General features: G+C 43.9%; 1 protein-coding gene across 3 annotated transcripts in view; it reads right to left on the minus strand.

The window, feature by feature from the left end:
* Positions 1–13265, minus strand: part of LOC129706393 (monocarboxylate transporter 2-like) — a 356464-nt gene that overhangs the window by 192501 nt on the left and 150698 nt on the right. Inside the window, exon 3 of one of the 3 annotated variants that reach the window (XM_055650676.1) lies at positions 8477–8603. The exons of the other annotated variants lie outside the window; for them this stretch is intronic. The gene's annotated coding sequence lies outside the window, so the exon portion shown is untranslated. The remainder of the gene's footprint in view (positions 1–8476; positions 8604–13265) is intronic. 3 annotated transcript variants of the gene reach the window in all.

Genomic DNA, 13265 nt, shown 5'->3' on the forward strand with positions numbered 1-13265 from the left:
GGTCCTGACAGGATAATCCCTAGGACATTGAGGGAAGTTAGTGTAGAAATAGCCGGGGCTATGACAGAAATATTTGAAATGTCATTAGAAATGGGAATAGTCCCCGAGGATTGGCGTACTGCGAATGTTGTTCCATTGTTTAAAAAGGGTTCTAAGAGTAAACCTAGCAATTATAGACCTGTTAGTTTGACTTCAGTGGTAGGCAAATTAATGAAAAAGATACTTAGAGATAATATATATAAGCATCTGGATAAACAGGGTCTGATTAGGAACAGTCAACATGGATTTGTGCCTGGAAGGTCATGTTTGGCTAAACTTCTTGAATTTTTTGAAGAGGTTACTAGGGAAATTGACGAGGGTTAAGCAATCTATAGATGTTGTCTATATGGACTTTAGTAAGGCCTTTGACAAGGTTCCTCATGGAAGGTTGGTTAAGAAGGTTCAACTGTTGGGTATAAATGCAGGAGTAGCAAGATGGATTCAACAGTGGCTGAATGGGAGACCCCAGAGGGTAATGGTGGATGGCTGTTTGTCGGGTTGGAAGCAGGTGACTAGTGGGGTGCTTCAGGGATCTGTGTTGGGTCCGTTGTTGTTTGTCATGTACATCAATGATCTGGACAAAGGTGTGGTAAATTGGATTAGTAAGTATGCAGATGATACCAAGATAGGGGGTGTTGCGGATAATGAAGAGGATTTCCAAAGTCTACAGAGTGATTTAGGCCATTTGGAAGAATGGGCTGAAAGATGGCAGATGGAGTTTAATGCTGATAAATGTGAGGTGCTACACCTTGGCAGGAGAAATCAAAATAGGACGTACATGGTAAATGGTAGGGAATTGAAGAATACAGTCGAACAGAGGGATCTGGGAATAACCGTGCATAGTTCCTTGAAGGTGGAATCTCATATAGATAGGGTGGTAAAGAAAGCTTTTGGTATGCTAGCCTTTATAAATCAGAGCATTGAGTATAGAAGCTGGGATGTAATGTTAAAATTGTACAAGGTATTGGTGAGACCAAATCTGGAGTATGGTGTACAATTTTGGTCGCCCAATTATAGGAAGGATGTCAACAAAATAGAGAGAGTACAGAGGAGATTTATTAGAATGTTGCCTGGGTTTCAACAACTAAGTTACAGAGAAAGGTTGAATAAGTTAGGTCTTTATTCTCTGGAGCGCAGGAGGTTAAGGGGGGACTTGATAGAGGTCTTTAAAATGAGAGGGATAGACAGAGTTGATGTGGACAAGCTTTTCCCTTTGAGAATAGGGAAGATTCAAACAAGAGGACATGACTTCCGAATTAAGGGACAGAAGTTTATGGGTAACATGAGGGGGAACTTCTTTACTCAGAGAGTGGTAGCGGTGTGGAATGAGCTTCCAGTGGAAGTGGTGGAGGCAGGTTCGATGGTATCATTTAAAAATAAATTGGATAGGCATATGGATGAGAAGGGAATGGAGGGTTATGGTATGAGTGCAGGCAGGTGGGACTAAGGGAAAATAATTGTTCGGCACGGACTTGTAGGGCCGAGATGGCCTGTTTCCGTGCTGTAATTGTTATATGGTTATATGGTTATATGGAGGACTACGGGGTCAATCCAGACCAGGGGTGGTGTCTGCATGGTGATTGCACGTTCTCCCTGAGACCACATGGGATTTCTCTGATATGCTCCTGGGTAGTTGCAGAGTCTAAAGCCATGGATGGATTACCTGAAGATAAATATTCAATCTTGATTTCAGAACATTTTGCAGGAATTTCTGAGATAAGGTTTGATGTGGTTTCTCTATTTGAAAAATGCTTTGGGCCCAGCTTCTGTATTACATTGGAGGAAGGTAACAGGTTGAGGTGGGAGAGCATTGAATATTATTAAAGTGGAAGGCAAGACTGCATTTGTGATCATTGCAATGTGCCTGAGTTCCTCCAACATGATGTTTTTACAGTACCATGGTCTGCCTTTTGGCAGTTTCTGAGTCTGTGATGCTGGAGTTTGGAAGGAATGAGGGATAGCATGAAGGAAGAGAACAATAAGTAGTTCTCATTGGAAACTATTGAATAATGAAAGTCTTAGACAGACTGGAGGTGGAGAGGATGTTTCCAGTAGAGGGTGAGTCTAGAATCAGAGGGCGCAGTGGAAGAATTACAGTTTTCAAAACAGGGCTGGAGGTGGAGAGGAATAGAGGAATGAGGTGTAAGACAAAAATAGAGACAGAGATTGTTCAAGACAGACCATGTGGTAAAGAGTAGAAACGAGGAACTGCAGACGATGGTTTACAGAAAAAGACACAAAGTGCTAAGGGGCATGAGTACAGAAACGGGGGTGAGAAAGGGAAGCAAGCAGTCATTGAAGGTAACATGCAGGGAGCAGGGGCGATACATTGGCCCAGCAGGTAGTTGCTGCCTTTCATTGCAAAAGGATTTGAGTCCAAACCAGAGGCGGTTCTACTGCATGGTGATTACAGGGTCTCCCTGAGACACACATGGAGATTTTCTGTACAGCTCCTCATTGGTCTGTAAATCTAAAGGAATGGACATTTACCTGAAGATGAGGGATTCAATCTTCATTTCAGAACATTGCAAACTTCTGAGATGGAAGATGTTGTTTCTCTAGCTTATGTTGGGCCTCGCTGTGGCTGTGGAGGAGGCCCAACAGGTTGAGGTGGGAGTGGGATTGATTATTAAAGTGGCATGCAAGACTGCATTTGTGATCACCACTGCAGATGCTGCCTGAGTGTTCCCGATGTTTGGGAAGTCCAGGACAAGGGGTCACAGCTTAAGGATAAGGGGGAAATCCTGGAAAACCGAGATGAGAAGAAACCTTTTTCACACAGAGAGTGGTGAATCTCTGGAACTCTGTGCCACAGAGCGTAGTTGGGGCGAGTTCATTGGCTATATTTAAGAGGGAGTTAGATGTGGGTGAGTCTAAGGGGATCAGGGGGTAGTCTCAGAATAAAGGGAGGTACTTTTAGAATACTGAGTTGAATTTCGTCAGCCATAGAGTGGTGAATCTGTGGGATTCATTGCCACAGTTGACTGTGGAAGCCAAGTCGTGAAGTATTTTTAAAGCAGAGATTTATAGTTTCTTGATTGGAAAGCATGTAAAGGTTATGAGGAGAAGGCAGGAGAGTGGGGTTGATAAGGAAAAATAGATCAACCATGATCCATGGTTGGAGCAGACTCAATGGACTGAATGGCCTAATTCTGCTTATATGTTTTATGGTCATGGTTTCTCTGTTGTAGAGGAGGCCACATTGTGAACATCTTTGACATTGTTCAAACAGGTCAAAAAAGATCATCTGTTTTGTGTACAGTCAAGTATAGAATGTAATAATGTTTTGATGACAGAGATGGAGCCATTGGCAAGGTGTTGATGTCTGAAGTGCCAACAGGCCCCAATAGTATTTAAGTTTGGGAGAAAGCAATAATCTTTTAATAAGAGGTATCACATCTATACTAAAATGGCAAGGAATAGGATCTTGATTATATTCATGTTATAAAATTATAATTCCCTGGCTTTAGTTCTGACTGAACTATAATGAACAGCGATTTGGAAATGCCAGAAAACTTAGAGATTTTTGAAAGGAAGCCTCAGGGTCATTTTTGGAGGGACTGTAACGAAGCGTTCTGAGAAACAGTGTAAGACTTCACCAGGATAATACCAACTCCCTCTAGTGGGCTGTGCTTTTATATGCCACTGAAACAAGTCATGCTCAAAACTTATTGAAATTCAAGTCACGTCACCATATTGTTCGTTTAATATTTGCTGATTGTGGCAGACACTGCCCGTCCAGCACAGGTAGCGACCTCCCCACCATCGAAGAGATCCACAGGAAGCGCTGCCTCAAAAAGGCAGACAATATCTTTAAAGACCCATATCACAGTGGCACAGCGGGTAGAACTGCTGCCTCACAGCACCAGTGACCCGAGTTAGAACCTGACCTTGGGTGCTGCCTGTGTGGAATTTGCACGTTTTCACTATGACCATGTGGGTTTGCGCCGGGTGCTCCGGTTTCCTCTCAAATCCCAAAGTCGTGTAGGTTAATTGGCCTCTGTAAATTCCCCCTAGTGTGTAAGGGGGAGTGGATGAGAAAGTGGGATATCATAGTACTGGAGTGAGCCGGTGATCAATGGTCGGCGTAGACCCAGTGGGCTGAAAGGCCAGTTTCCATGCTGTATCTTTCAATTAATTCAAAATTATACGATTCAAGGGACAAATTCCAGAGCCTAAAAAAACAGGTTTATTTTATCAAAAATCACCCTGCAACACCATCGATGGACAGAATTAGTGGAAACTTGCTCAAGTGATTCATTCAATCTTATGCCACAGCTGACTTTGAGACCGGGGCTAAATTCAAGTGGGATTTTATAAAGCAACGCAAAAGCTTATGGAAGTTCAATCTTCACTGAGCGTAATCTCCTCTTGAAATTCCTCAATTTGTTGCACAAATTACACTGAAAATATCAGTGTAACCAAATGGAAAATCCATCCCAAGATATTAATTCAAGGAGTAAACTGTTTTTTTCAGTCATTAGTAAATAAATGCACTCTAGATTGCACACAATTTGAAGTGGTTTAAACCTATTGCATCACCAACTCTCATCAACACTGCTTACTCCATTAAATCATCTTGATTTCTGACCTATGATCTTAATTTGAATTGTGTACTCCTTGTTGCCTATTGCCTGTCACCCATTGATTGAACAGTTACTTACAAAGCACGGAGTGGATTCCAACAACCATTGATTCTGAAGGTACATCGGATCTCCCGATGATTTAAATGGAGTGCAAGAAACAGAACCAGGTTGATTTAAAGGGTGAAGACAGACACAAACTGCTGGAGTAACTCAGTTGGTCAGGAAGCGTCTCTGGAGAAAAAGAGTAGGTGACATTTTGGGTCGAGAGTCTTCGTCAGACGCTGTCTTAACCCGAAACATCACCTATTTCTTTTCTCCAGCGATGCTGATTGACCCGCTGAGTTACTCCAGCTTATTGTATCTATCTTCGGTGGAAACTAGCATCTGCAGTTTCTTCCTACCCACTCTGTGAGAAGCACAAACGTCTGAAGCAGAGTCCCGACCCAAAATGTCACCCATGCTTAATCTCCAGAGATGCCGCCTGACCCGCTGAGTTACTCCTGCACTTCATGTCTCTTCAGTATAAACTAGCATTTGCGGTTCTTTGTTTCCACTACTAAATCCTACTTTGATCACAATTTTAAACACCCATGAATGCATTAACCAGATTCCTGAGTAAGGAAATTTTGTGCCACAACCACTTAAGACATCATCATTCACACTGCCTGGAACAGTAAAGAAACACAAATTCCTGCTGCTGATGGACTTCTGAATCTCCTTTGAATAAGGAATAGGTTCCTCGCATCAGCTATGGCTGGTAATGCAGAGAGCTAAATGTGAACTACACCCATCCCCTTTTCCTAAGCTCACCGCACCTCGTGCACTGGTGTGCAGGGTGGCACGTTGGCACAGCGGTAGAGTTGCTGCCTTACAGTGCCAGAGACCTTGGTTTAATCCTGACTACAGGTGATGTCTGTACAGAGTTTGTTTGTTCTCCCCGTGACCACGTGGTTTTCCCCTGGGTGCTCTGGTTTCCTCAGCTGGGAAGATTTGAAATATTTATTTCCCCACATGGAACATATTCTATTATGACGTTTTATTTGCGTTGAAATATTCTCTCTCCTGAAATATTTTTGAGGTGGAGTGTGTTTCCAATGAATATTCTGAAATGATGTACAATCCTCCAAGAATTTAATTCAAAATTGTGACGTTGTAACATTAGAAATTATAGGAAAATTAATATTGAATCAGACACCAGCTAGGCAAGGCAAAGAGAGATGATGCATTTCCAAGCCAGCTGTGGAGAGCTGAAAATTGAAGCTGTAGCTGAACTGTTCTAGCAGTGGAGTTTTTCCTTAAAAGTAAGACTGTATAGCCACAAAGGAACTGCAGTTAGGAAGGGGGTACCTGCTCAGTGACCCAAAGTCATGCCTCGTGTTCATTGACAGGTTGACCCCCCCCCCAACTACGGGATGCTAGCGAGTATGTATGTGGTCATTCAATTAGAACAAAGACCATAGAAAAGTACAACAAAGGAACAGGCCCTTCAGCCGACAATGTCTGTGCCGTACATGATGCCAAGCCAAATTAATCTCTCCTGCCTGCACATGAACCCTACTCCTCCATTCCCTCATATACATGTGCCTATCTAAAAGACTCATTCGACCCAAAATGTCACCGATTCTTTTTCTCCAGAGATGCTGCCTGACCCATTGAGTTACTCCAGCTTTTTGTATCTATCTTCTAAAATACTCTTAAAGGGCCTGTCCCACTTGGGCGTCATTTGCGTGTCACGCAGATGGCGCGCAAAGATTTTGTACATCCAAAAATCCTGGGGCGCCGCGCGAGACCGTACGTAACTGCCTACGTCACCTTGTACCATGCGCGCAAAAAAGTGCACCATCCACGCGTAATGCGCTCCTCTACGTAAATGATGTCGCGTAAATTACACGCAAATGACGCCCAAGTGGGACAGGCCCTTAAGTACCACTGTTGTGTGCCCCTTTACAGACCATATATAAAAGTGCATTGGTCAGAGAGATATCTGTCTTCACCAGAATCCTCACATATTCCTTTTCTCCAGAGATGTTGTCTGACCCGCTGAGTTACTCCAGCTTTTTGTCCTATCTATCTTCTGTCCTATGCCTCCTTGTTACAACAAGGGAATTCTAACTAGAGATGTCCCGGATTTGGGAAGGATCCCATGGCACAAGCGCTAAGGGTGATTTTAATCTTCATGGACGTTTTGGCTTGGTTCATTTTGAATTGGGATTACAGCAGGTGAGTTAACTCTGTATTATCTTCCTTGCTGGTCACAAATTGACCTCTGATGGAGCATGCGTGCAGGATTTGGTTTCCAGTCTTTGCTCCCCTGCTCATGGCTGCCCCAACTATCAGTCTCCATCTTATCCCCATCTCATCCTTCAGTCCCAGACTGACTTGCATGACTACCTATTTCAGTAAAGTGATCAATGATTTATCATTCATGTGTCAAAATTCATAATGTTGAAAAACTAGCTCTCGTCCTCTCCTGAAATCCTACCTGACCTGTTGTGTGTTTCCAGCATTTTCTGTTTTATGAAAGATTTTTTCTTAAATTGATTGACCACAAACATTAAGATTTCCCTTTTGTTTAGGCAATGAGATTATAGAATTGGAGAAAAAAGATATATTTTGAGGGATATATTAGTCGCGGCACAGTGCCCGATACCCCGGTTCGATGCTGACCATGCATGCTGTTTGTACAGAGTTTGTACGTTCTCCCCTGACCACGTGGGTTTCCTCCCATTTTCTCTGGGTGCTCAGGTTTCCTCTCACAATCCAAAGACATACAAGGTCAATTAGCTTCTGTAAATTGCCCCTAGTGTGTAAGATAGTGCTTGTGCACAGGGATCGCTAGTTGACCCGGACTCAGTGGGCAGAAGGGCCTATTTCCGCACTGCATCTCTAAAGTCTAGAGTCTAAATGTCTATATGGATAATCTTATTAACACATTTAATTAATGTGTAACAATACAATGCAAAGAGCTGATACAAAGTATCAAGGAAGCATCAAGAAAGCAGCTTGGCCTCGTAATTCTTTAGGGTTCCCCTCTTCAACTATAGATGAGGCTCTCTTTTATATCCCACAGTTCCGCTCTCATTCCCCATTCCCCCACTCGTAACAAGGACAGTCCCCCTTGTCCTCACCGTCCACCCTACCAGCCGTCACATACAACAGAAAATCCGACATTTTCACCACCTCCAACGGGATCCCACCAATGGCCACATCTTCACATCTCCTCCCCTTTCGGCTTTCCGCAGAAACCACTCCCTCCGTAACTCCTTGGTCAATTGGTCCCTTCCCACCCAAACCACCCCCTCCCTTGGTACTTTCTCTTGCTACCGCAGGAAATGCTAAACTTGATGCTTTACCTCCCCCCTCGACTCCATCCAAGGACCCAAGCAGTCTTTCCAGGTGAGGCAGAGGTTCACCTGCACCTCCTCCAACTTCATCTATTGCATCCGCTGTTCTAGGTGTCAACTGCTCTACATCGATGAGACCAAGCACAGGCTTGGCGATCGCTTCACCCAACACCTCCGCACAGTTCGCATTAACCAACCTGATCTCCTGGTGGCTCAGCACTTCAACTCCCCCTCCCATTCCGAATCCGACATTTCTTTCCTGGTCCTCCTCCATGGCCAGAGAGTGTCCCACCACAAATTGAAGGAGCAGCACCTCATATTTTGCGTGGGCAGTTTACACCCCAGCGGTATGAACATTGAATTCTCCAATTTCAGGTAGTCCTTGCTTTCTCCCTCCTTCCCCTCCCCTTCCCAGCTCTCCCACATCCTACTGTCTCCGACTCTTCCTCTCCCAGCGCCCCCCCCCCCCCGACATCAGTCTGAAGAAGGGTCCACCTGAAACCTCACCTATTCCTTCGCTCCATAGATGGCGTCTCATCCACTGAGTTTCTCCAGCATTTTTATCTACCTTCGATTTTTCCAGCGTCTGCAGTTCTTGCTTAAACAACTTGGCATCTTAATGGTTAGGACAATCCTGCAACATGCATTAATAATTTTTAGTAGTCTAATTAAGTTACCTGCATCTAATAGGATATATGCCTCCATCCATTTACAAAACACAATCAACTTTAAGCCAAATACGTTTATACTTTACATTTACAATTCTAAAAAGTTATGGTCCAATAAATATAACACACTCTGCCTTCAGACAGCGAGGCCACGCATAGGAAACTGAAAATTTACTGTGATCTGACTTTTTACGCTGACCCATACTACAGGGGTTGATTAGATTGGGGGGGGATGGGGAGTGGAACAGTTTATTTGTGTCTAACAGTGTAATCTGTCTCTTTTGAAACATGCCTGGAACAATACATCATTTGATTTTTCACATTGATAGCGTAGATAAATAAATGTATAAATTTTTCCTCTAAATGTTGATTTTGCTTTAAGAATTCATGCAAATAAAAAAGGTTATCTCTGTCACTTGACATTCAAATACCAAGCAGATAGATGAGGCAGCTCGTAAGCTTTCATGGCATGAAGCGCAGATTACTGAACCCTTCTTTTTCTATTAATGTCATCAGGATTTTGTCATTACCAGGTACACATTCCCTCAAAAACAGCACAAACCATGGGAGAACATTTCAATCCATACGTTGCTTTGTTGCAAATAAACTAAACCGTGTATTACATTATGTACTGATTCTCCTTCTTTTTATTAATTGTCTAGAGTATGATGACTGAGGATGTAGTTAACACACAACAGAACACAGTTCATATACATCAATACAATTAAGTGGCATGGTGGTGCAGTGGTAAAGTAGCTGCCTCACAGCATCAAAGACCCAGGTTCGATCCTGAATACGGTGGCTGCCTGTATGGAGTTTGTACTTTCTCCCCATGACCACGTAGGTTTTCCCCAGGTGCTCCAGTGTCCACCCTCACTCGAAATACTTACAAGTTTGTTGGTTAATTGGCTTCGGTACGAATTGTAAATTGTCCCTCGTGCCTAGGATAGAATTAATGTTCTGGTGGACATGGTTTGGTGCATATTTGATGAGTCAAAGGGCCTGTTTTAACGCTGTATCTCTAAACTAAATCAAACTAACCTAAACTAAACATCTCCATTAAGATGTGCTATAAAACCTAATTATTTGATCAATCTCGTAGCCATCAGTCATAATATTTCTTTAAATTGTATTCGATTTTTACTTTTATAGGTTAGTTAAGAGGTACAGTGTGGTAAACAGGCATTTCGGCCCACCGAGTCCACACTGAACAATGATCACCCATACATGAGTTCTACCATACACAGTAGGGACAATTTACAGAAGCCAATTAACCTACAAACCTACACATCTTTGGAATGTGGGGGGAAACCGGAGCACCCGGAGAAAACCAACAAGGTCACAGAGAGACCATACAAACTTTGTACAGACACCACCTGTAAACTCATAAACTTAAATATAAACTTAAAATATTGTCTGTTCACTTTCAGGTACCATAGCTAATAACAACAGCTCTGACGAGAAGAAGCTGAATCATTCATTATATGAAATGACTATAAGGACAGATAATGAAGAACCTGGAAATCTGATGTGTAAACAGAAGATACAGGGATTGCTCTGCATCTGAATTTGTTGAACTAAGAACAAAGTCCAGAAGACGATGAGTCATTGTAGACCGCCCCAGATCCAGCACTGAGATCAACAACTTCAGATAATGAGCACTTTGAGAATTTTCTGTTTTTATTTCAAGGAAACATAGTGATAAAGAGGGAATCAGTCATTTCGCTCCAGATAATTTGTTCTATTATTTCAGTGGCCTTTTCGGATTTTGCCCGAGGAGAGCGACGTTGAAAGGAAATTGAACTAATGATATATCTGACTCAGACATTGCAGAGTTGACAGGAAAGTGAAGTATCTCCCCATCAGCAGCACCTTTCAAACAGTATCCAGTTGAGCACTTCAACCTTCCCTATAATCTTTGGGCTTGAGGTTCAAGGGATTCTCTGAGCTATTGAAAGAAGCGCTGCAAAATAGAGAGGTAATAACCTCCAGATATATCTGTTCTCTTAACCCCTGTCATGCCAGTTAACCCCTATCGTGCCAGTTCGTGTTGGACTAAACAATGTTTAGTTTAGCTTATTCGTTTAGTTTAGAGACGCAGAGCGGAAACAGGCCCTTCGCCCGACAGAGTCCACCCCGACTAACGATCCTCGCACATTAACACAAGCCAACATGCACTAGGAACAATTTACACTTATATCAAGTATACAAACCCAAGCCAATTAACCTCCAAACCTGTACGTCTTTGGAGCGTGGGAGGAAACCGAAGATCTCAGAGAAAACCCATACAGTCACGGGGAGAACGTACAAACTCTGAACAAACAGCACCCCTGGTTGGGATCGAACCAGGGTCTCTGGCGCTGCAAGCTCTACCGCTGCGCCACCATGTGGAAAGATGTTCTGAGCCTGTGGCAGTCACGATCTAGGTTCTACTTACCGCACTAAAAATTCCAGAGGATTTATGACTATATTGTAGTAAAAGTCCAACAGTCATAGAAGGATTTTATTGTAGCGTCAGACTTTATTCTTTGGAGCACAGGAAGATGAGGAGTGATCTTATAGAGGTGTATAAGATCATGAGAGGAATAGATAGGGTAAATGCAGTCTTTTGTCCAGAATAGGGAAATCAAGAACCAGGTTTAAGTTGGGGGGGGGGGGGGGAAAGATTTAATAGAACCCGCGAGGCAACTTTATTACTCAGAGTGTGGTAGATATATGGTACGAGCTGCCAAATTAGGTAGTTGAGGCAATGTTTAAGAAAAAAATAGACAGGTACATTGACAGGACAGGTATAGTGGGATATGGGCCAAACGCAGGTAGGTGGAACAGGTGTAGATGAGACATGTTGGTCGGTGTAGGCAAGTTGGGCCAGGGGTCTGTTTCTATGCTGTATGACTCTATGACTCTGCCAGCTGTGACACTGCAACATCCAAATGCATTTACATCCATGTGAAGAAGGGTCTTGACCCGAAACATCACCCATTCCTTCTCTCCAGAGATGCCGCCTGTTCCGCTGAATTACTCCAGCATTTTGTGCCTATCTTCGTTGTAAACCAGCAACTGCAGTTTCTTCCTGCACAATGCACAAGTTATACCTTTCCATCAAAAACTATGTGCACCTTTAAAGGAGCTGCATCTGAAAGTATTCAGACAAGATTTTAAAGGAGCTGCATCTGAAAGTATTCAGACAAGCTTTTATGTTAAATAAAAATCAAATACAATGGTAAGAGATATATATCTCTAAACTAAACTAAATATTATAACTGGTGGCTACAAGATTGATCAATGAATAATAATTTAAGGCATATCTGAAAGAAGGTGTGAGAATTGAAGGGCTGGAATGGCTTAAGAAACTATTTCCAGAGCAGAGTTTATTTCAAATCAATTTAAATCAAATCAATTCAATTTATTTGTCATTTGGACCCCTTGAGGTCCAAACGAAATGACGTTTCTGCAGCCATACATTACAAACAAATAGACCCAAGACACAACATAATTTACATAAACATCCATCACATTGCTGTGATGGAAGGCCAAAAAAAACTTATCTCTCCACTGCACTCCCCCCCCCCCCGATGTCAGAGTCAAAGTCAAAGCCCCCAGCTGGCGATGGCGATTGTCCCGCGGCCATTAAAGCCACGCCGGGTGATGCAAGGTCGCACACCGGGTTCTTGATGTTAGAGCCCCCGGCGTGCGCTCGCAGAGTCCTGCGGCCATTCCAAGCCGCGCGGGGCGGTGATGTAGGCCCCGCTCCAGGAGCTCTTCGACCCCGCAACTCGGGCGGGAGAAGTCGCTGTTGCGGGAGTCCTGGAAAGCGGTCTCCCTCCAGGGACCCACGGGCTCCCGGTGCCGCCGTCCGCCAGACCCGCAGTTGCAGCCTCCGAATCTCCGGAGGTCGGGCCGCAGCAGCGCTCCACCACCGCTCCACCCGCTCTGGACTCGGCCAGCTCCACGACGGTGAGGTGAGTCGTCGGCACCAGAGCCCCCGGTCTTCCTGTTGGAGGCCGCTCCTCGTTGCAGCCCCAACGACAACGGAGACCCGACAAAGAAAAGGTCGGGTCTCCCGTGTAGGGAGAGATTTAAAAGTTACCCCCTCCCTCCCACCCCACCCCCACACACTCACACCCCAACAAAAAATAACAAAAACTACATAAAAACATAGACAAAAAATAATAAAAACGCAGACGGGCTGCAGAGGCCGCTGCTGACGAGAGTCGCGCCGCCTACCGTACTTTGTACGTATTTCATCGCTGAGAGTGGTGGATTTCAGCTATTTAAGAACTTTTGCCTGCCAATTGTCACGCTGTAATTACAGTATAGTGCATGTAGTAGCGGGAAACATTCATTCATGAACAATGTCTTCTGAACCTGTTTCATGACATGGAATCACATCAATCTCCCTACAGCGTTCTCTCCCCTCCACCGTTCCCATTCCACCAGCTTCCAGAACCTGATTTACTCCAGTCAAGCACTCTAAAGTCATACCAACTGAAGATCAAAATGACAATCACCCCACGTCCTCTCCCATCTGCAAGGGTTCGTTAGATTCCAAGCGAATATGAAGTGCCAGGATCAGGATGTTGCTAGGACTTGAGGGCCTGAGCTGAGGGAGAGCTTGAACAGGCTAG

The sequence above is a fragment of the Leucoraja erinacea genome, chromosome 19 (assembly GCF_028641065.1).
Source record: "Leucoraja erinacea ecotype New England chromosome 19, Leri_hhj_1, whole genome shotgun sequence".
In the NCBI taxonomy this organism is placed as follows: domain Eukaryota; kingdom Metazoa; phylum Chordata; class Chondrichthyes; order Rajiformes; family Rajidae; genus Leucoraja; species Leucoraja erinaceus.